Genomic DNA, 21,760 nt, shown 5'->3' with positions numbered 1-21,760 from the left:
ACAAAATGAGAAAAAAAACCCTGCAGTAATTAAATAAATAAAAAGAAAAAGTGCATTTACGTAATACAGAGTTCTTAGTAATAGGACAACATCTGCAAGGAGTTTGTATGTTCTCCCCGAGTTTGCGTGGGTTTCCTCCGGGTACTCCGGTTTCCTCCCACATTCCAAAGACATACTGATAGGCATTCTACATTGTGAGCCCCATCGGGGACAGTGCCAATAATGTATGTAAAGCGCTTTGGAGTTAATGGCGCTGTATAAATGAGTAAAATAAATAAATAAAAAATATTGTACGAGAGCAATATTATAAGTGAGTGCAGTACATGAAATCAGCCAGTAGAGCTCCATGTTCACTATAATCAGCTGCAGTAGCAGAATCTATCCACCAGATGTCAGCAGAGCTCCATGTTCACTATAATAAGCTGCAGTAGCAGAATCTATCCACCAGATGTCAGCAGAGATCAATATTCGCTATAAGCTTCAGTAGCAGAATCTATCCACCAGAGGTCAGCAGAGCTCCATATTCACTATAATCAGCTGCAGTAGCAGAATCTATCCACGAGATGTCAGCAGAGCTCCATGTTCACTATAATAAGCTGCAGTAGCAGAATCTATCCACCAGAGGTCAGCAGAGATCAATATTCGCTATAAGCTTCAGTAGCAGAATCTATCCACCAGAGGTCAGCAGAGCTCCATATTCACTATAATGCAATAGAATCAGCTGCAATAGCAGAGTCTATCCACCAAAGGACAGCAGAGTTCTATAGTCACTATAATCAGCTGCAGTAGCAGAATCTATCCACCTGATGTCAGCAGAGCTCCATATTTTCTATAATCAGCTGCAGTAGCAGAGTATATCCACCAGAGGTCAGCAGAGCTTCATGTTCACTATATTAAGCTGCAGTAGCAGAATCTATCCGCCGGAGGTCAGCAGAGCTCCATATTCACTATAATCAGCTGCAATAGCAGAATCTATCCACCTAAGGTAAGCAAAGATCTATAGTCGCTATAATCATCTGCAATAGAATCTGCTGCAATAGCAGAGTCTATCCACCAAAGGACAGCAGAGCTCTATATTCCTATAATCAGCTTCAGTAGCAGAATCTATCCACCAGAGGTCAGCAGAGCTCCATATTCGCTATCATCAGCTGCAGTACCAGAAAACAGCCACCTGAGGTCATCAGACCTCCATATTCACTTTAATCAGCTGCAGTAGCAGAATTTATCCACCTAAGGTAAGCAAAGATCTATAGTCGCTATAATCAGCTGCAATAGAATCTGCTGCAATAGCAGAGTCTATCCACCAAAGGACAGCAGAGCTCTATATTCCTATAATCAGCTTCAGTAGCAGAATCTATCCACCAGAAGTCAGCAGAGCTCCATATTCGCTATCATCAGCTGCAGTACCAGAAAACAGCCACCTGAGGTCATCAGACCTCCATATTCACTTTAATCAGCTGCAGTAGCAGAATTTATCCACTTAAGGTAAGCAAAGATCTATAGTCGCTATAATCAGCTGCAATAGAATCTGCTGCAATAGCAGAGTCTATCCACCAAAGGACAGCAGAGCTCTATATTCCTATAATCAGCTTCAGTAGCAGAATCTATCCACCAGAGGCCAGCAGAGCTCCATATTCGCTATCATCAGCTGCAGTACCAGAAAACAGCCACCTGAGGTCATCAGACCTCCATATTCACTTTAATCAGCTGCAGTAGCAGAATTTATCCACCTAAGGTAAGCAAAGATCTATAGTCGCTATAATCAGCTGCAATAGAATCTGCTGCAATAGCAGAGTCTATCCACCAAAGGACAGCAGAGCTCTATATTCCTATAATCAGCTTCAGTAGCAAAATCTATCCACCAGAGGTCAGCAGAGCTCCATATTCGCTATCATCAGCTGCAGTACCAGAAAACAGCCACCTGAGGTCATCAGACCTCCATATTCACTTTAATCAGCTGCAGTAGCAGAATTTATCCACCAGAAGTCAGCAGAGCTCCATATTCGCTATATTCAGCTGCAGTAGAAGAATCTATCAACCAGAGGTCAGCAGAGATCTCTATTCGCTGTAATCAGCTTCAGTAGCAGAGTCAATCCATCAGAGTTCTATATTCACTATCATCATCTGCAGTAGCAGAATCTAACCACCAGAGGTCAGCAGAGCTCCATATTTGCTATCATCAGCTGCAGTAGAAGAATCTATCAACCAGAGGTCAGCAGAGATCTCTATTCGCTGTAATAAGCTTCAGTAGCAGAGTCAATCCATCAGAGCTCTATATTCACTATCATCTGCAGTAGCAGAATCTAACCACCAGAGGTCAGCAGAGCTCCATATTCAATATCATCAGCTGCAGTAGCAGAATCTATCCACCAGATGTCAGCAGAGCTCCATATTTGCTATCAACAGCTGCAGTAGCAGAATCTATCCACCAGAGGTCAGCAAAGCTCCATATTCACTATAATCAGCTGCAGTAGCAGAATCTGTCCAGCAGAGGTCAGCAGAGCTCCATATTCGCTATAATCAGCTGCAGTAGCAGAATCTATCCACCAGATGTCAGCAGAGCTCCATGTTCACTATAATAAGCTGCAGTAGCAGAATCTATCCACCAGAGGTCAGCAGAGCTCCATATTCACTATAATCAGCTGCAGTAGCAGAATCTATCCACCAGAGGTCAACAGAGATCAATATTCACTATAAGCTTCAGTAGCAGAATCTATCCACCAGAGGTCAGCAGAGCTCCATATTCACTATAATGCAATAGAGTCAGCTGCAATAGCAGAGTCTATCCACCAATGGACAGCAGAGTTCTATATTCACTATAATCAGCTGCAGTAGCAGAATCTATCCACCAGATGTCAGCAGAGCTCCATATTTGCTATCAACAGCTGCAGTAGCAGAATCTATCCACCAGAGGTCAGCAAAGCTCCATATTCACTATAATCAGCTGCAGTAGCAGAATCTGTCCACCAGAGGTCAGCAGAGCTCCATATTCACTATAATCAGCTGCAGTAGCAGAATCTATCCACCAGAGGTCAGCAGAGCTCCATATTCACTATAATCAGCTGCAGTAGCAGAATCTATCCACCAGAGGTCAGCAGAGATCAATATTCGCTATAAGCTTCAGTAGCAGAATCTATCCACCAGAGGTCAGCAGAGCTCCATATTCACTATAATGCAATAGAATCAGCTGCAATAGCAGAGTCTATCCACCAAAGGACAGCAGAGTTCTATATTCACTATAATCAGCTGCAGTAGCAGAATCTGTCCACCAGAGATCAGCAGAGCTCCATATTCACTATAATCAGCTGCAGTAGCAGAATCTATCCACCAGAGGTCAGCAGAGCTCCATATTCACTATAATCAGCTGCAGTAGCAGAATCTATCCACCAGAGGTCAGCAGAGATCAATATTCTCTATAAGCTTCAGTAGCAGAATCTATCCACCAGAGGTCAGCAGAGCTCCATATTCACTATAATGCAATAGAATCAGCTGCAATAGCAGAGTCTATCCACCAAAGGACAGCAGAGTTCTATATTCACTATAATCAGCTGCAGTAGCAGAATCTATCCACCAGATGTCAGCAGAGCTCCATATTTTCTATAATCAGCTACTACTGCAAGCAGAGTATATCCACCAGAGGTCAGCAGAGCTTCATGTTCACTATATTAAGCTGCAGTAGCAGAATCTATCCGCCGGAGGTCAGCAGAGCTCCATATTCACTATAATCAGCTGCAATAGCAGAATCTATCCACCTAAGGTAAGCAAAGATCTATAGTCGCTATAATCAGCTGCAAAAGAATCTGCTGCAATAGCAGAGTCTATCCACCAAAGGACAGCAGAGCTCTATATTCCTATAATCAGCTTCAGTAGCAAAATCTATCCACCAGAGGTCAGCAGAGCTCCATATTCGCTATCATCAGCTGCAGTACCAGAAAACAGCCACCTGAGGTCATCAGACCTCCATATTCACTTTATCAGCTGCAGTAGCAGAATTTATCCACCAGAAGTCAGCAGAGCTCCATATTCGCTATATTCAGCTGCAGTAGAAGAATCTATCAACCAGAGGTCAGCAGAGATCTCTATTCGCTGTAATCAGCTTCAGAAGCAGAGTCAATCCATCGGAGCTCTATATTCACTATCATCATCTGCAGTAGCAGAATCTAACCAACAGAGGTCAGCAGAGCTCCATATTCAATATCATCAGCTGCAGTAGCAGAATTTATCCACCAGATGTCAGCAGAGCTCTATATTTGCTATCATCAGCTGCAGTAGCAGAATCTATCCACCAGAGGTCAGCAGAGCTCCATATTCGCTATAATCAGCTGCAGTAGCAGAATCTGTCCACTAGAAGACAGCAGAGCTCCATATTCACTATAAGTCACCTCTTTCTGACCACAACCTACTTACATTCTCTTCCCTCTCCTCTCCAGGTCCACAATCTCCACCCCACAAACTTGCACGCAGAAATTTTAAATACCTCAATCTACACTCACTGTTTGAATCCCTTCTTTCTCTTACAAACATACGTACCCTACACTATGCGGATGCCGCAGCCGCTCTCTCTGCAGCTCTGCAATCGGTTGGGCCTCTCTCACACATACCAAAGCTCACAAAATCAACAGACAGCCCTGGCACACCAGCCTGACCCAAGAACTGAGGTGAGCAATCGAACGAGGACTTCATCGCATTCAAACAGTCCCTCCAATAGCGTAGATACTTGGGGGGCTACACCATAGCTCCCAACCGTCACAATTCTCGCGGAACAGTCCCGTTTTTGACATCCCCCACCGCATCCTGCCCGGGACTCTATTTTTCCAGCACTGCACTGAGCCGCCACGCCCCCTCATGCACCGACCCCATCCTTGCCCTCCCAGAGACCCACCGCAGCCTGCAATTACGTCCTAGGCTGTTCTGTGGCCGTGCGCACAGGACCTGTGATAAGGTCACAGGGGGGAGGAGTCAGGGGTCACATGATCAGGGGCCTCTGTGTCTGCACTCTGCAGGACACTGCTGTGCTGGTTGTCATGGTGCTGGATGAGGTGAAGTTTCTGTGTGGGGTCAGGAGGGGTTTATAGGGTGGATGTAGCAGAGCTGTGTGCGTACGAGGTGTACAGAGCAGAGCCGTGTGTGTACGAGGTGTACGGAGCAGAGCCACGTGTGTATGAGGTGTACGGAGCGGAGCCGTGTGTACAAGGTGTACAGAGCAAAGCCGTGTTTGTACAAGGTGTATGGAGTGGAGCTGCGTGTGTACGAGGTGTATGGAGCAGAGCCACGTGTGTACGAGGTGTACGGAGCAGAGCCACGTGTGAACGAGGTGTACGGAGCCGTGTGTGTACGAGGTGTACAGAGCAGACCCGTCTGTGTACGAGGTGTAAGGAGCAGAGCCGTGTGTGCACGGGGTGTACGAAGCGGAGCCGCGTGTGTGCGAGGTGTACGGAGCGGAGCCGCATGTGTACGGAGCGGAGCCGCATGTGTACGGGGTGTACAGAGCGGATCCGCGTGTGTACAGAGCGGATCCGCGTGTGTACGAGGTGTACGGAGCTGAGCCGCATGTGTACGAAGTATACGGAGTGGAGTCGCATGTGTACAAGGTGTACGGAGCGGAGCCGCGTGTGTACTAGGTGTACAGAGCCGTGTGTGTACGAGGTGTACGGAGCAGAGCCGCGTGTGTATGAGGTGTACGGAGCGGAGCAGCGTATGTACAAGGTGTACAAAGCTGAGTAGCATGTGTATGAAGTTTACGGAGCTGAGCAGCATGTGTACAAGGTGTACGGAGTGGAGCCGCGTGTGTACTAGGTGTACAAAGCCATGTGTGTACGAGATGTACGGAGCAAAGCCATGATTGTTCGAGGTGTACGGAGCGGAGCCGCGCATGTACGAGGTGTACGGAGTGGAGCCGCGTGTGTGCGAGGTGTACGGCGCCATGTGTGTATGAGATGTACGGCGCGGAGACGTGTGTGTACGAGGTGTGCGAAGCGGAGTCGTGTGTGTACTTTGTGTATGGAGCGGAGCCGTGTGTGTATGGTGTATGCGGAGCGGAGCCGTGTGTGTATGGGGTGTGTGGAGCGGAGCCGTGTGTGTACGGGATGTACGGAATGGAGCCAAGTGTGTGCGAGGCATACAAAGCGGGCTTTTCCCGCGGACACAGGAGTACACGGCGGAGCCCTGAGGAGCACTTTAAAAGTCGCTCATGACGTTCCACCTTTCTGTTCTCTCTCTGTTCTTTCTTTCCCCTCTTTCTTTCTTTCTTTCTTTTTCTTTCCCCTCTTTCTTTCTTTCTCTGTTCTTTCTTTCTTTACTTCTTTCTTTCTCTCTCTCTGTTCTTTCTCTCTCTGTTCTTTCTTTCTTTTCCCTCTTTTTTTCTCTCTCTGTTCTTTCTTTTTTTCTCTTTCTTTCTCACTCTCTCTGTTCTTTCTTTCCTCTTTCTTTCTCTTTATCGCTCTGTTCTTTCTTTCTTTCCCCTCTTTCTTTCTTTCTCACTCTGTTCTTTATTTCTTTTTTTCTCTTTCTTTCTTTCTTTCTCTTTATTCTTTCTTTCCCCTCTTTCTCTCGCTCTCCCTCTGTTCTTTTTTCTGTCCCCTCTTTCTTTCTCTCTCTGTTCTTTCTTTCCCCTATTTCTTTCTCTCTCTGTTCTTTCTCTCTCTCTGTTTTCTTTCTATCTGTTCGCTCTCTGTTCTTTCTTTCCCCTTTCTTTCTCTTTCTTTCTTTCTTTCTTTCTCCTCTTTTTTTCTCTCTCTTTCTGTTCTTTTTTTCTGTCCCCTCTTTCTTTCTCTGTTCTTTCTTTCTCTCTTTCTTTTTCTCTGTTCTTTCTTTCCTTGCCCTTTTTTTTTTCTCTCTGTTCTTTCTTTCCCTCTCTGTCTTTCTTTCTCTCTCTGTTCTTTCTTTCTATCTCTAATCTTTCTTTTTTTTCATTCTCGCTCTGTTCTTTCTTTCTCTCTCTCTGTTCTTTCTATTTCTTTCCCCTCTTTGTTTCTCTCTGTTCTTTCTTTCCCCTCTTTCTTTCTTTCGCTCTCCCTCTGTTCTTTTTTCTGTCTCCTCTTTCTTTCTCTCTCTGTTCTTTCTTTCTCTCGCTGTTCTTTTTTTTCTTTCCCTTCTTTCTTTCTTTCTTTCTTTCTCTCTGTTCGCTTTCCCTTTTCTTTCTCTCTCTCTGTTCTTTCTTTCTTTCCCCTCTTTCTTTCTTTCTTTCTCTCTCTCTGTTCTTCCTTTTTCTTTCTCTCTCTGTTCTTTTTATCTGTTTTTTCTTTCCCCTCTTTCTTTATTTCCCCTCTTTCTCTCTCTGGTCTTTATTTCTCTTTGTTCTTTTTTTCTGTCCCCTCTTTCTTTCTCTGTTCTTTCTTTCTTTCCCCTTTCTTTCTCTCTCTCTGTTCTTTCTTTTTTCCCCTCTTTCTCTCTCTCTCTCTGTTCTCTCTTTTGCTCTCTGTTCTTTCTTTCTTTCCCCTCTTTCTTTCTTTCTTTCTTTCTTTCTCTCTGTTCTTTCTTCTTTCTCTCTCTGTCCTTTCTTCTCTCTCTGTTCTTCCTCTCTCTGTTCTTTCTTTCTCTCTATCTCTGTATTTTTTCTCTCTCTCTCTCTGTTTTCTTTCTTTCTTTTCCTCAGTACCTGTCAGTGTGCCCACAGTACCAACCACTGTGCCCGTAATGCCAGCCACTGTACCCTCAGTACCAGTCAGTGTGATCAGCAGTGCTAAATGGGTGTGGTCAGGGCGTGTCCTAAAATTTGCCGCTGCATGCGCCGCGGCCTTTGTCCTTTCCCTTCAAAAGTTGGGAGGTATGGCTACACTACAGTTACACTGCGGCAGAGCAGGGAGAATCGATCTCCCTGCTCTGCCACCCGGCCACTATGGGGCCCCTGAGGAGTTGAGGCTGGGCCCAGCGCCAACAGTGGGCTGGATGCAGTTGACTGCATTGATGAGAGAAGGAGCGCTACACTCTCAGCATCTGATATCACTGATGCGGACACTGAGAGGGGTCGCGATGACATCACTGCCCTGCGTCCACTGTCCGGAGCAGCGGAGGAACCAGGAGGAGAGGTGAGTATTGTTTTAAGGGGGGCTGTATTATACTATAGAATCTGCCTGGGTGTGGGGGGGGTGCATTATGGAGTCTGCCTGCTATAGAGTCTGCCAACGGGGGCAGGGCCAGACTGGGACAAACCCCTGCCACACAAACCCCACCAGCCCACAAACTATAACACTCCTCACCCCAATTAGTGAATTTTGCTTTACTTTGTCATTCCCCTCTCCTAAAAGGAGATCTTTGAAGAGCCACATGTGATTGGCGCCACAGTGCATATGATCGACCACAGCTGCATTTACATGGTGCTCTACAGAGCTCAGATTTTCAGGATCGTAGGGGTCCCAGCAGTCAGATCTCCAGGAATTGGAAAGTTGTCCACTATCCAGAGGAGAAGGGATTACTTGGGATAATCCATTTAAACCGCTTTTCCAATATTTTATTTTTATTTGGCCATAGTAATATTGAAACTACTAAACCAATATTGATCCTCCCAAAGTCCAATGTCGCCTCTTTGACAACAGGACAGGAGAAGTGGTTCTGTGCAATGCATACAGCATAGCTCCCAACCGTCCCGGATCTGGTGGGACAGTCCCGGTTTTGACTGCCTGTCCCGGGCGGGAGCTTATTTTTCCTGCACTGCACTGATAATCCACACATGCCCCCATGCACCGACCCCATCCTCGCCTTCAAAGAGACCCACCGCAGCCCCTCATAGCCTGTGATGACGTCGTTAGGCTGTTCTCTTCTGTGCGCACAGGACCTGTAATGAGGTCACAGGATGGGAGGAGTCAGGGGTCACATGATCAGAAGCCTCAGTGTATGCAGGACTCTGCTGTGCTGGTCATCATGGTGCTGGATGGGGGAAGTTTATGTGTGGGGTCAGGAGGGGTTTATAGTGTGGATGTAGCAGAGCCGTGCGTGTACAAGGTGTACGGAGCGGAGATGTCTGTGTACAAGGTGTACGGAGCAGAGCCACGTGTGTATGAGGTGTATAGAGCGGAGCTGTGTGTATACGAGCTGTGCAGAGTGGAGCTGTTTGTACGAGGTGTACAGAGCAGAGCCGTGTGTGTATAAGGTGTACGGAGCGGAGCCGCGTGTGTGTATAAGGTGTACGGAGCGGAGCCGCGTGTGTACGGGGTGTGCCGAGCGGAGCCGTGTGTGTGTACAAGGTGTATGTAGCGGAGCTGTGTGTGTACGAGGTGTATGGAGCGGAGCCACATGTGTATGAGGTGTACAGAGCGGAGCTGCATACGTATGAGGTGTACGGAGTGGAGATGTGTACGAGGTGTACAGAGCGGAGCCGTGTGTGTACGAGGTGTATGGAGCGGAGCCGTGTGTAAAAGGTGTACGGAACGGAGCCCTGTGTGTACAAACTGTACGGAGCTGAGCCGTGTGTTTACGAAGCAGAGCCTTGTGTGTACGGGGTGTACGGAGTGGAGCTGCATGTGTACGAGGTGTATGGAGCGGAACCGCATGTGTACGAGATGTATGGAGCAAAGCCGCATGTGTACAAGGTTTACAGAGTGGAGCCATGTGTGTACAAGGTGTACAGAGCGTGGTCGCGTGTGTACAAGGTGTACGGAGCAGAGCCGCATGTGTATGAGGTTTTACGGAGTGGAGCCGTGTGTACTGTTTGGAGCCGTGTGTGCGAGGTGTACGGAGCGGTGCCGTGTGTGTACAAGGCATACAAAGCGGAACCGTGTGTGTATGAGGTGTGCGGAGCCATTCGTGTACAAGGTATATGGTGGGGAGTATTCATACCTCCCAACCATCCCGGATCCAGCAGGACAGTCCCGATTTTGAAAAAGAGTCTGCCCCACTGTCCTTTTCCTGCGGCCTCAGGAGTACAGGGCGTAGCCCCGAGGAGCACTGTAAAATTCACACTTGACGTTCCACCGTAAGTGACGTACTAGAAGCTGACCGGAAATTAGGTAATTTTGGGAGAAGATTGTGACGGAACCATGGAGGCACTTCAGGGAATGCTTCAGATCCATCACTGTGTCTTCCTCCGACAGCACGGACAGCGGGATCACCTTGGAATCGGGGATGCTGGCCATGTGAGCAGATCATGATATATTCTGCTTCAGGAGGCTCAGGTGGGCATTACAATTCGAGCCAGGCTGCTATATCTTTATCTTTATAGAATCTTTCTTTCTTTCTTTGTTTCTTTCTCTCTCTCTGTTCTTTCTTTCTCTCTAATCTTTCTTTTTTTCTTTCTCTCTCTCTCTCTCTGTTCTTTATTTCCTCTCTTTCTATCTCTCTCTTCTTTCTTTCCTTTCTTTCTGTTATTTCTTTCCCCTCTTCCTTTCTCTCTCTTCTTTATTTCGCTCTGTTCTTTCTTTCTTTCTCTCTCTAAACTTCCTTTCTTTCTCTCTCTGTTCTTCCTTTCTCTCTCTGTTCTTTCTTTCTCTGTTCTCTTTCTTTCCCCTCTTTCTTTCTCTGTTTTATCTTTCGCTTTCTTTCTATCTCTCTCTGTTCTTTCTTTCCCATCTTTCTTTCTTTCCCCTTTCTTTCTTTTTCTCTCTGTTCCTTATTTCTTTCCCCTCTTTATTTCTGCCTCCCTCTCTGTTCTTTATTTCCCCTCTTTCTTTTTTCTCTCTGTTCTTTTTTCCTGTCCACGCCTTCTTTCTCTCTCTGTTCTTTCTTTCCCCTTTCTTTCTTTCTTTCTTGCTCTCTCTCTGTTCTTTCTTTATTTCCCCTCTTTCTTTCTCTCTCCCTCTCTGTTCTTTCTTTCCCCTCTTTCTTTTTTTCTCTCTCTGTTCTTTTTCTTTCTTTCTCTCTCCATTTCTTCCTTTCTTCTTCCTTTCTCTCTGTTCTTTCTTTCCCCTCTTTCTTTCTCTCTGTTCTTTCTTTCTCTCTGTTCTTTCTTTCTTCCCCTCTTTCTTTCTCTTTCTCTCTGTTCTTTTTTCCGCTCTATTCTTTCTTTCTCTTTCCCCTCTTTCTTTCTCTCTCTAATCTTTTTTCTTTCTCTCTGTTTTTTCCTTTCTTTCTTTCTCTCTCTGCTCTTTCTTTCCCCTCTTTGTTTCTCTCTCCCTCTCTGTTCTTTCTTTCCCCTCTTTCTTTTTTCTCTCTCTCTCTTCTTTTTTTCTGTCCCCTCTTTCTTTCTCTCTCTGTTCTTTCTTTCTCTCTCTATCGCTCTGCTCTTTTTTTCTTTCTCTCTCTGCTCTTTCTTTCTTTCTTTCCCCTTTCTTTCTCTCTCTCCCTCTCTGTTCTTTCTATCTTTCTCCCTCTCTGTTCTTTCTTTCCCCTCTTTTTTCTCTCGCTCTGTTCTTTTTTTCTGTCCCCTCTTTTTCTCTCTCTGTTCTTTCTTTCTCTCTTTATGTCTTTCTTTCTCTCTCTCCTTTCTTTATATCTGTTCTTTCTTTCCCCTCTTTCTACCTCTCTGTTGTTTCTTTCTTTCCCCTCTTTCTTTCTCTCTCTGTTCTTTCTTTCTCTCTCTCCTTTCTTTCTCTCTCTGTTTTCTTTTTTCTCTCTGTGTGTTCTTTCTTTTCCTCAGTACCAGTCAGTGTGCCACTGTGCCCTCAGTACCAGTGTGATCAGCAGTGCTAAATGGGTGTGGTTGGGGTGTGGACATGGGTGTGACTAGTTGTGAAATGAGTGTGGTCTGGTCATGGCCTAAAATTTGCCACGGTGCGCTACGCAACCTTTCTCCCTCTTTGCCTTCAAAAGTTGGGAGGTATGCATACAGGGCTGGCTCCAGGTTTTTGTGGGCCCCAGGTGAACGTCTCAGTGGCCCCTTTAATACGTATCACAAATCTTAATGCGCAGATACAGCAGAGAAATCTAGGTATACAATGCCAAAGATTTCACTTCTTACAATACATGAGTGATAACTATTGTACATTCTACAATAGGTCATAAATTAGACAGTAAAGTCCTCCATATAATATTATAGGCACCACATAGCGCTCCATACAGAATAACATGCCCCATATATTGCTCCATACAGAATAATGAGCCCCATATATTGCTCCATACAGAATTATGAGCCCGATATATTGCTCCATACAGTATAATGTGCACCATATATTACTCTATACAGAATAACATGCCCCAAATATTGCTCCACAGAGTATTATGGGCCCCATATATTGCTTCATACAAAATAATAAGCCCCATATAATGCTCTACACAGTATTATGGGTCCCACATAGTGCTCCATACAGTATAATGAGCCCCATGTATTGCTCCATACAGAATAATGAGTCCCATACAATGCTCCATACAGAATAATGACCCCCATATATTGCTCCATGCAGTATAATGATCCCGATGTAATTCTCAAAACAGTATAATGTGCCCCATATAATACTCCATACAGCCCCATACCTTGCTCCATACAGAATGGGCCCCATATAGTGCTCCATACAGAATATGATGGGCCCCATATAATGCTCCAAACAGTACATGATGGGCCCCATATATTAATCCAAACTCCAAACAGAATGGGCCCTGTATAATGCTTCATATATAATGGGCCTGCATCTTCTGGCTCTCTGCACTGTGACTGTTCAGGCAGAGGGAGCACAGAAGTGACGTCACTGCACCCTCAGTACTGAAACGTCACAGAAGACGCCGCAGTGGAGGAGTGGGAAGAGGTAAGTATCGCAAGTGCCAGGGCCCTGAGCAAGCGGGGAGGGGTGGCAGCAAAGAAAGGTTATGTTATGGATCTGAAACATTTCCACATTGGCTAATAAAGAGTCCGACACTTTTTTCACAACTTATCAGAGTGATTAATATATATATATATATATATATATATATATATATATATATATACACACACACACATACACACACTAAGAGCAGATACTCAGAATTACCCCATGTATACAGGACAGGAGAAATATACACAGCTTTAGCAGCCAGTATCACCTATATAATGTATAAACAGCAGAGTCGCAGTATCACCCATATAATGTATATAGACTGATGTATATACATTATATAGGTGATACTGTGATTATACACAGACTTAGCAGCCAGTATCACCTATATATTGTATACACAGCAGTCTATATACAGTAAACAGTTGATGGTGCAAGTGCTGTACATACACAAAATTTCCATATTGGGACTCACACAGGTATGGAGATGAGGGAGGATGAACACCTGAGGTGCGACCATCGTCGGGCTTGCAGAGGAGCGGGTCCCTGGCTCAGATGATGAGTAGAGCAGGAAACAAAAAAAGGGGGATATACAGCAATGAGGGGGGACAGGCATCGCTGGGGAGGCTCACAGATCATGGGGTGGGGCTCATAGATCACCGGGGGGGACACAGAGATCACCGTGGGGTGGCACGAAGATCACAGGTGGGAGGTACAGAGATCACAGGGGGAGCACAAAGATCAAAGGGGGGACATAGCTGGGGGGCACAGATCACCAGGGAGTGGCACGAATATCACAGGAGGGCACAGAGATCACAGGGGGAACAGAGATCACATGGGAGCACACATATCACAGGGGGTACACAGCAGGGTGGAACGAAGATCACAAGGGGGCAGAAAGCTGGAAGCCACAGAGATCACAGGGGTACATATATCTGGGGGCACAGATCACAGGGGTGCATATAGCTGGAGAGAACAGATCACAGGGGGTTATTATATCTGGGGGGCACAGATCACAGGGGTGCATATATCTGGGGGGCACAGATCTGGGAGGCACAGATCACAGGGGTGAATATATCTGGGGGCACAGATCATAGGGGGCATATAGCTGGGGGGCACAGATCACAGGGGTGCATATAGCTGGGGGGGCACAGATCACAGGGGGTGCATATAGCTGGGGGGCACAGATCACAGGGGTGCATATAGCTGGGGGCACAGATCACAGGGGTGCATATAGCTGGTGGGAACAGATCACAGGGGTGCATATAGCTGGGGGGCACATATCACAGGGGAGCATATAGCTGGGGGAACAGATCACAGGGGTGCATATAGTTGGGGGGCACAAAGATTATATTGGGGCACATAGCTGGGGGGTACATAGCTGAGGGGCACAGATCAGGCACAGGGATTACCTGCAGGCATGCACTGAGCTGCCAGCACAGAGATCGCTCTGGACTTTCTCTCTGGCTAACAGCAGCTGCTCTTCCGGCACTAACCCCACCCACCCCAGTGCTAACCCCGCCCACCTTGGTGCTAACCCCACCCACCTCGGTGTCGTCATCATTCAAGTGCAGGCAGCATTCTGTAATGAACGCTGCAAACACTTGAGAGTCAAATGGCTGGCAGGGCTACTGCCGGAGAATTATGGACTGTGGGGAAGTGCCTGCGGGCCACATGTGGCCCGCGGGCTGGAGGTTGCCCAGCCATTTTAAAGGGCCGGCGGTCCACTTAGCTGCCAGCCCACTGGGCATCTGCCCGGCTGGGCAGATTAGCAATCCGGGCCTGCAGGGCGGGCTGTATTATACTATAGATGGAGTATGGCTACTGGGGGGCTGTATTATACTATAGAGTCTGCCTGTGCTGGAGTGAATTACTATGGAGTCTGCCTACTATAAAGTCTGCCTACGGGGGGCTCTATTATACTATAGAGTCTGCCTATGGGGGGGACTGCATTATATTCTATAGAGTCAGCTTATGGGGGGCTGCATTACACTGTAGAGTCTGCCTATGGGGGGTCTGCATTATACTATAGAGTCTACCTGTGGGGGGGTGCATTATGGAGTCTGCCTACTATAGAGTCTGCCTACGGGGGGCTGTATTACACAGGGTGGGCCATTTATATGGGTACACCTAAGTAAAATGGGAATGGTTGGCGATAGCAACTTCCTGTTTGTGGCACATTAGTATATGGGATGGGGTAAACATTGCAAGATGGGTGGTGAGAATTTCACAAGAAAAACAATGGTGTGCTTGGTTTGAATGTAACTTTATTCTTTCATGAGTTATTTACAAGTTTATGACCACTTATAAAATGTGTTCAGAGTACTGACCATTGTGTTGGATTGTCACTGCAACCCTCTTCTCCTACTCTTGACACACTGATAGCAACACCGCAAAATTGCTAGTCTAAGGGGGTCAGATTCCTTGTAGGAATGCTCGGACCTGACACCCACAATGTGGTGCTGCACCGTCTTACTGGAAAAACTCAGGGAACGTGCCATCTTCAGTGCATAAAGAGGGCAAAACATCATCATGTAGCAATTTCAGATATCCAGTGGCATTGAGGTTTCCATTGATGAAGCATGGCCCCACTATCTTTGTACCTTATACACCACACCATACCATCAATTACGGGTGTCAGGTTCGAGCATTCCTACATAAACAGTTTCCTGGAAAGTGGATTGGTCATCGTGGGCCAGTTGAATGGCCCCCAAGGTCTCAAGATCTGACCCCCTTAGACTTTTACCTTTGGGGTAATCTGAAGGCAATTGTCTATGCTGTGAAGATACGAGATGGGCAGCATCTGACACATCGGATACTGGAAGCCTGTGCTAGCATTTCTTCTGCGGTGTTGCTATAAGTGTGTCAAGAGTGGGAGAAGAGGGTTGCATTGACAATCCAACACAATGGACAGCACTTTGAACACATTTTATAAGTGTCATAAACTTGTAAATAACTCATGAAAGAATAAAGTTACATTAAAACCAGAAAGAAACCAGTTAAAGAAAAACTGAAATATCACATGGTCATAAGTATTCAGACCCTTTGCTCAGACACTCATATTTAAGTCACATGTTGCCCATGTCCTTGTGATCCTCCTTGAGATGGTTCTACTCCTTCATTGGAGTCCAGCTGTGTTTAATTAAACTGATAGGACTTGATTTGGAAAGGCACACACTTGTCTATATAAGACCTCACAGCTCACAGTGCATGTCAGACCAAATGAGAATCATGCGGTCAAAGGAACTGGCCAAGGAGCTCACAGACAGAATTGTGGCAAGGCACAGATCTGGCCAAGGTTACAAAAGAATTTCTGCAATACTCAAGGTTCCTAAGAGCACAGTGGCTTCCATAATCCTTAAATGGAGGAAGTTTGGGACCACCAGAAGTCTTCCTAGACCTGTCCGTCCAGCCAAACTGAGCAATCATGGGAGAAGAGCCTTGATGAGAGAGGTAAAGAAGAACCCCAAGATCACTGACTAAGCTCCACAGATGCAGTAGAGAGATGGGTGTTAGGAGTCAGATTTCTGCCCTGGCTATGCAGAGATCTGGACCCTTACATCCTGCAGTCTCCTGCTATCCGTCCACTGCAGGAGAGATTGCAGAAGAGATTACTTTTCAGCAACTCTCTCCGGAGGCTAAGTCCTTCACTCCATACTCTGAGCATGCTCTTGGGACAACTTCCCATTGGAGCTCAGGAGTCAGGTGCTCAGGTCCTGCTCCTGATTCCATTGGTCCAGCTCAGGGCTATGGAGACTTCCGGAAGGTCCCGTACGCTATAAAAAGTGCGCATGGCTGTTCCGCCATGCTCTAGTATTTTCATACTGCTGCTGTGTGTATGGTAATGTATGCTTGGACTGGTGGATGACTTATTATGAAACCCCTTCCCTCTGATATTACGATTGTGTGAGTGATTGGGCAGCCGCCAGTAGCAGCGCTAGCACCAGCGCGCTCCAGCCATACCTTGTGCAGCAGCTAAGCGTCCTGCATTGCGCCAGCGTCCTTGCAGCGCCTTGCTTGCGGCTCTGTTCACGCCGCGCTGCAGTTGCAGCTTATTTCTGCATCCGCGGTGGCGACGCCAGCACACTTGTTACTACGGTAGGTGTCGGACGTAGTGACGTTTTAACTACTCCGGTTTTTGCCTACCGCATGTGTGCCGCTGAGTCCCTGTGTTACTAACAGGCTCAGCGTTACTTTTCTATTTTTTTCTGGAGCAGCTCTGTGCACTTAACAGAGACTGCTTGATTTCACCTGGGTGATATAGAACCCCGTGCACATTACCGCCACAGTGCTCTGTGTCTTCTAGCTGCGGTTTTTCCATCTGCCGCACGGTGGACCCCGGGCGGCGAACACGTTTATTTATATTTTTTTAAGCGTGTTCCGCCGCCGTAACATAATACTAGCGCCAGGGTCTGGCTAGAGATGACAGAACAGCAGCAACTCCTCCAGTGTGTGTGACAGCTCGAGACTCGCTTGACCACCCTTGAGAGAGCTTTCGCAGCTTCGCAGGCCACGGATGCTGCTGAACAGGCACTTACAGATGCGGTCAGGCGGATGTCCATGTCCACCCTTGCGCCGACAGTTACCCGCCTCCCGTTGCCCGATAAATATTCTGGGGATGGCGCCTCCTGCATGGGGTTTATCAGCCAGTGCTCCATCCACCTGGAGTTGCTGGCTGCGCAATTCCCTACAGAACGGGCCAAGGTGGCCTTTATTATATCCCTACTGTCAGGCAAGGCGCTGGAATGGGCTACACCTTTATGGGAGCGGGGTGATCCCGAGATTCGGACCGCTGCCCACTTGCTGACAGCCATCAGCAAGTTTTTCTCGGTCCCCGGGTCACCCATGAAACCTCTCTACAGCTGCTTGCCTTGTCTCAGGGGTCTCTCTCGGTTAGCCAGTACGCCGTCCAATTTCGAACACTGGCGTCCGAGTTGAAGTGGTCCGACAAGTCACTGATCCCTGTTTTTGGAGAGGATTAGCGGGGCATGTTAAGGATGCTCTCTCCACTAGAGAAATCCCTACCTCTCTGGAAGAGCTAATTTCCATCTCCTCCCGTATCGATCTCCGTTTTTCGGAGCGCGGTATGGAGCGAGCTCACTCCAAGCGGAGAGGTACCCCGGCTCCCAACCTTTTTGAGCCTCTGGAGCTGCCCGAGCCAGAGGTTCTACCTCCCGAGCCCATGGAAGTGTTTCGCGCCATTTCAGAGACACCTCCGGCTCACGGGTCCATATGCGGTTGCCACAACCTACACGCTGCTTCCCAGGAAGCCAGCCCCCCGCAATGGTCTGACTGTGAGTCGGTAGGCGAGACTTCTGTTCCCCCTCGCCAGCGGCCTAAAATTCTCGCGTGGGCACACGCGCCCAATGCGGACGGCCACCGTGGCTATATGCAGACCACGAAGTCTCTGGCCGGATCGTATTGGTGGCCGCACAGGGCTCGGGACGTAAAAAAATTAATTCGGGCATGCACTTTATGTGCCCAGGATAGTTTTCCCGAGCGGAGTGTGGCGACGGCCGTCGATACACGGCGGCGTCCTCCTAAAACTCCCACTCCCATTATCTCCCGGGTGTCCCTCCTGAGACCTGGCGACCTGGCCTCCGCTGATTCCATCCGTATATCCCGGTTTTCGGTTTCACCTACCGGCACATCAGACTCGCCTTTTGACGAGTCTGAGGCCTGTGCCACTGTCAAGCACAGGCTGGTGGATCGGAAGGTTCAGGGGAGGGGGGGACCCTAGGAGGGGGGGTAATGTTAGGAGTCAGATTTCTGCCCTGGCTATGCAGAGATCTGGACCCTTACATCCTGCAGTCTCCTGCTATCCGTCCACTGCAGGAGAGATTGCAGAAGAGATTACTTTTCAGCAACTCTCTCCGGAGGCTAAGTCCTTCACTCCATACTCTGAGCATGCTACTGGGACAACCTCCCATTGGTGCTCAGGAGTCAGGTGCTCAGGTCCTGCTCCTGATTCCATTGGTCCAGCTCAGGGTTATGGAGACTTCCGGAAGGTCCCGTACACTATAAAAAGTGCGCATGGCTGTTCCGCCATGCGCTAGTGTTTTCATACTGCTGCTGTGTGTATGGTAATGTATGCTTGGACTGGTGGATGACTTATTATGAAACCCCTTCCCTCTGATATTACGATTGTGTGAGTGATTGGGCAGCTGCCAGTAGCAGCGCTAGCGCCAGCGCGCTCCAGCCATACCTTGTGCAGCAGCTAAGCGTCCTGCATTGCGCCAGCGTCCTTGCAGCGCCTTGCTTGTGGCTCTGTTCACGCCGCGCTGCAGTTGCAGCTTATTTCTGCGTCCGCGGTTGCGACGCCAGCACACTTGTTACCACGGTAGGTGTCGGACGTAGTGACGTTTTAACTACTCCGGTTTTTGCCTACCGCATGTGTGCCGCTGAGTCCCTGTGTTACTAACAGGCTCAGCGTTACTTTTCTCTTTTTCCTGTAGCAGCTCTGTGCACTTAACAGAGACTGCTTGATTGCACCTGGGTGATATAGAACCCCGTGCACATTACCGCCACAGTGCTGTGTGTCTTCTAGCTGCGGTTTTTCCATCTGCCGCACGGTGGACCCCCGGGCGGCGAACATGTTTATTTATATTTTTTTAAGCCGTAACAATGGGAGAAAGTTCCACAGTCAACTATCACTGCAGCCCTCCACCAGTCGGGTCTTTATTGCAGAGTGTCTTGACGGAAGCCTCTTTTCAGTGCTAGACATATGAAAGCCCGCATAGAGTTTACTAAAAAAATACATGAAGGACTCCTAGACTATGAGAATTAAGATTCTCTGGTCTGATGAGAGGACGATGGAACTTTTTGGTGATAATTCTAAGTGGTATGTGTGGAGAAACCCAGGCACTGCTCATCATCTGCCCAATACAATCCCAACAGTGAAACATGGTGGTGGCAGCATCATGCTATGGGGGTGTTTTTCAGCTGCAGGGACAGGACGACTGGTTGCAATTGAAGAAAACATGAATGCGGCCAAGTACAGAGATATCCTGGATGAAAACCTCTCCCAGAGTGCTCTGGACCTCAGACTTGGCTGAAGGTTCACCTTCCAACAAGACAATGACCCTAAGCACACAGCTAAAATAACAAAGGTGTGGCTTCAGAACAACTCTGTGACCATTCTTGACTGGCCCAGCCAGAACCCTGACCTAAACCCAATTGAGCATCTCTGGAGAGACCTGACAATGGCTGTCCACCAATGTTCACCATCCAACCTGATGGACCTGGAGAGGATCTGCAAGGAAGAATGGCAGAGGATCCCCAAATCCAGGTGTGAAAAACTTGTTGCATCATTCCCAAGAAGACTCATGGCTGTACTAGCTCAAAAGGGTTCTTCTACTCAATACTGAGCAAACGGTCTGAATAATTATGACCATGTGATATTTCAGTTTTTCTTTTTTAATACATTTGCAAAAATTTCATTTCTTTTTTTTCAGTCAAGATGGGGTGCAGAGTGTACATTAATGAGAAAAAAATGAACTTTTTTGAATTTACCAAATGACTGCAAAGAAACAAAGAGTGAAAAATTTAAAAGGGTCTGCTTTCCATACCCATGGTATATGGAGGCCTATGGGGAGTGCATTATACTATATGGAGGCCAATGGAGAATGCATTATACTATATTGAGAACTATCTGGTGCATTATACTATATGGAGGCTATCTAGGGGGCCATCATACAGTGTGGAGATTACAGTGAGGGGGCCATCATACAGTGTTGGAGCCATTAAACAGTTTGGTGGCTACTAAGGGGTCAGTATACTGTGCGGGTGGTACTATACAGTGAGGGGGCATTATATTGTGTATAAGAGAGCATTATACTGTGTATAGGGGAGCTGTATAGGGGAACTCAGGTTACTGTGACTGTCAAAGGGGCACACAGAGAGCATTAAAACTTTTTAGGTTTTTAGTGGGCAAAATGTGGGCACTGTTTTCTAGGGCACTTGCACCCAGCATTACTATAGTCTAGAGCAGTGGTCCCCAACCTTTCTGACCTTAAGAGCCACACCCAGCTCTGAGAGAGGGTCACGAGCCATGTTCAGCTTTGAGAGATGGTCACAAGCCACATTCGGCTCCCACACTCCCTCACTTTAGTGGCAACCAAAGCCCCTATTATGGGTATAATGACAGCCAAAGCTTTTCCACAGAAGCAGTATACCAAGATCCAAGGGTTCCCACAATCCCCCCTTCAGTATTCTCCCATCAAGCACTTCCACCACACTGTCATATCCAGCTTCAAGAACCTCCACTGACCGCTAGTATCATCCTGTCTCCAGCACATTCTTAAATTATCTTTAAACCCCTAAGACCAGTATATGTACATCCAGATCTGCTGTTCTGTGCCTGACTACTCACAAAATTCACAATTTTGAGATGCGCTCTTCATAGTTCTTTGCTAGACCTGGAGCTAATGCACCAAGCTAGCAGACAGCCATGAGCCACAATTCATGAGATCTTGAGCCACATGTGGCTCCCGAGCTACAGGTTGGGGATCTCTGTTCTAGAGAGTTGCTTTAGGGCAGGGGTCCCCAACCGCCGGTCCGCGGCCCAGCACCGGGCCGTTGCAGTGCCCTTGCCGGTCCGCGGACACAAGGGGAGCCGGGGGGCGGTGCAGCAGCTGATACTCACCCTGCATCCCGCGGCGGCTTCATCCCGCGGCGGCTTCATCCAGCGCTGAGCGGTCACGTGCTACCGCTCATTTAAGGTCATGAATATGGACGCCACTCATCTCCCATAGGCGTGGCGTCCATATTCATGGACCTTAATGAGCGGTATCACGTGACCGCTCCGCACAGGAAGAAGCTGAAGCGCCGCGAGATGCAGGGACGTGCAGCGACGGGAAGGAAGTTCAGCGACGTGAGGGTAAGTATGATGGGGAGGATGGGGGAGCCGAGCGGAGCCATAAGGGAGGGAGAATGGGAGCGGAGCCATATACACAGGGGAGGGAGAATGGGAGCGGAGCCATATATACAGGGGAGGGAGAGTGGGAGCGGAGCCATATATACAGGGGAGGGAGAATGGGAGCGGAGCCATATACACAGGGGAGGGAGAATGGGAGCGGAGCCATATATACAGGGGAGGGAGAGTGGGAGCGGAGCCATATATACTAGGGAGGGAGAGTGGG

The sequence above is a fragment of the Dendrobates tinctorius genome, unplaced genomic scaffold (genome assembly GCF_039654945.1).
Source record: "Dendrobates tinctorius isolate UK_male_01 unplaced genomic scaffold, ASM3965494v1 ptg000086l, whole genome shotgun sequence".
In the NCBI taxonomy this organism is placed as follows: Eukaryota; Metazoa; Chordata; class Amphibia; order Anura; family Dendrobatidae; genus Dendrobates; species Dendrobates tinctorius.
This window is presented reverse-complemented; position numbering follows the sequence as displayed.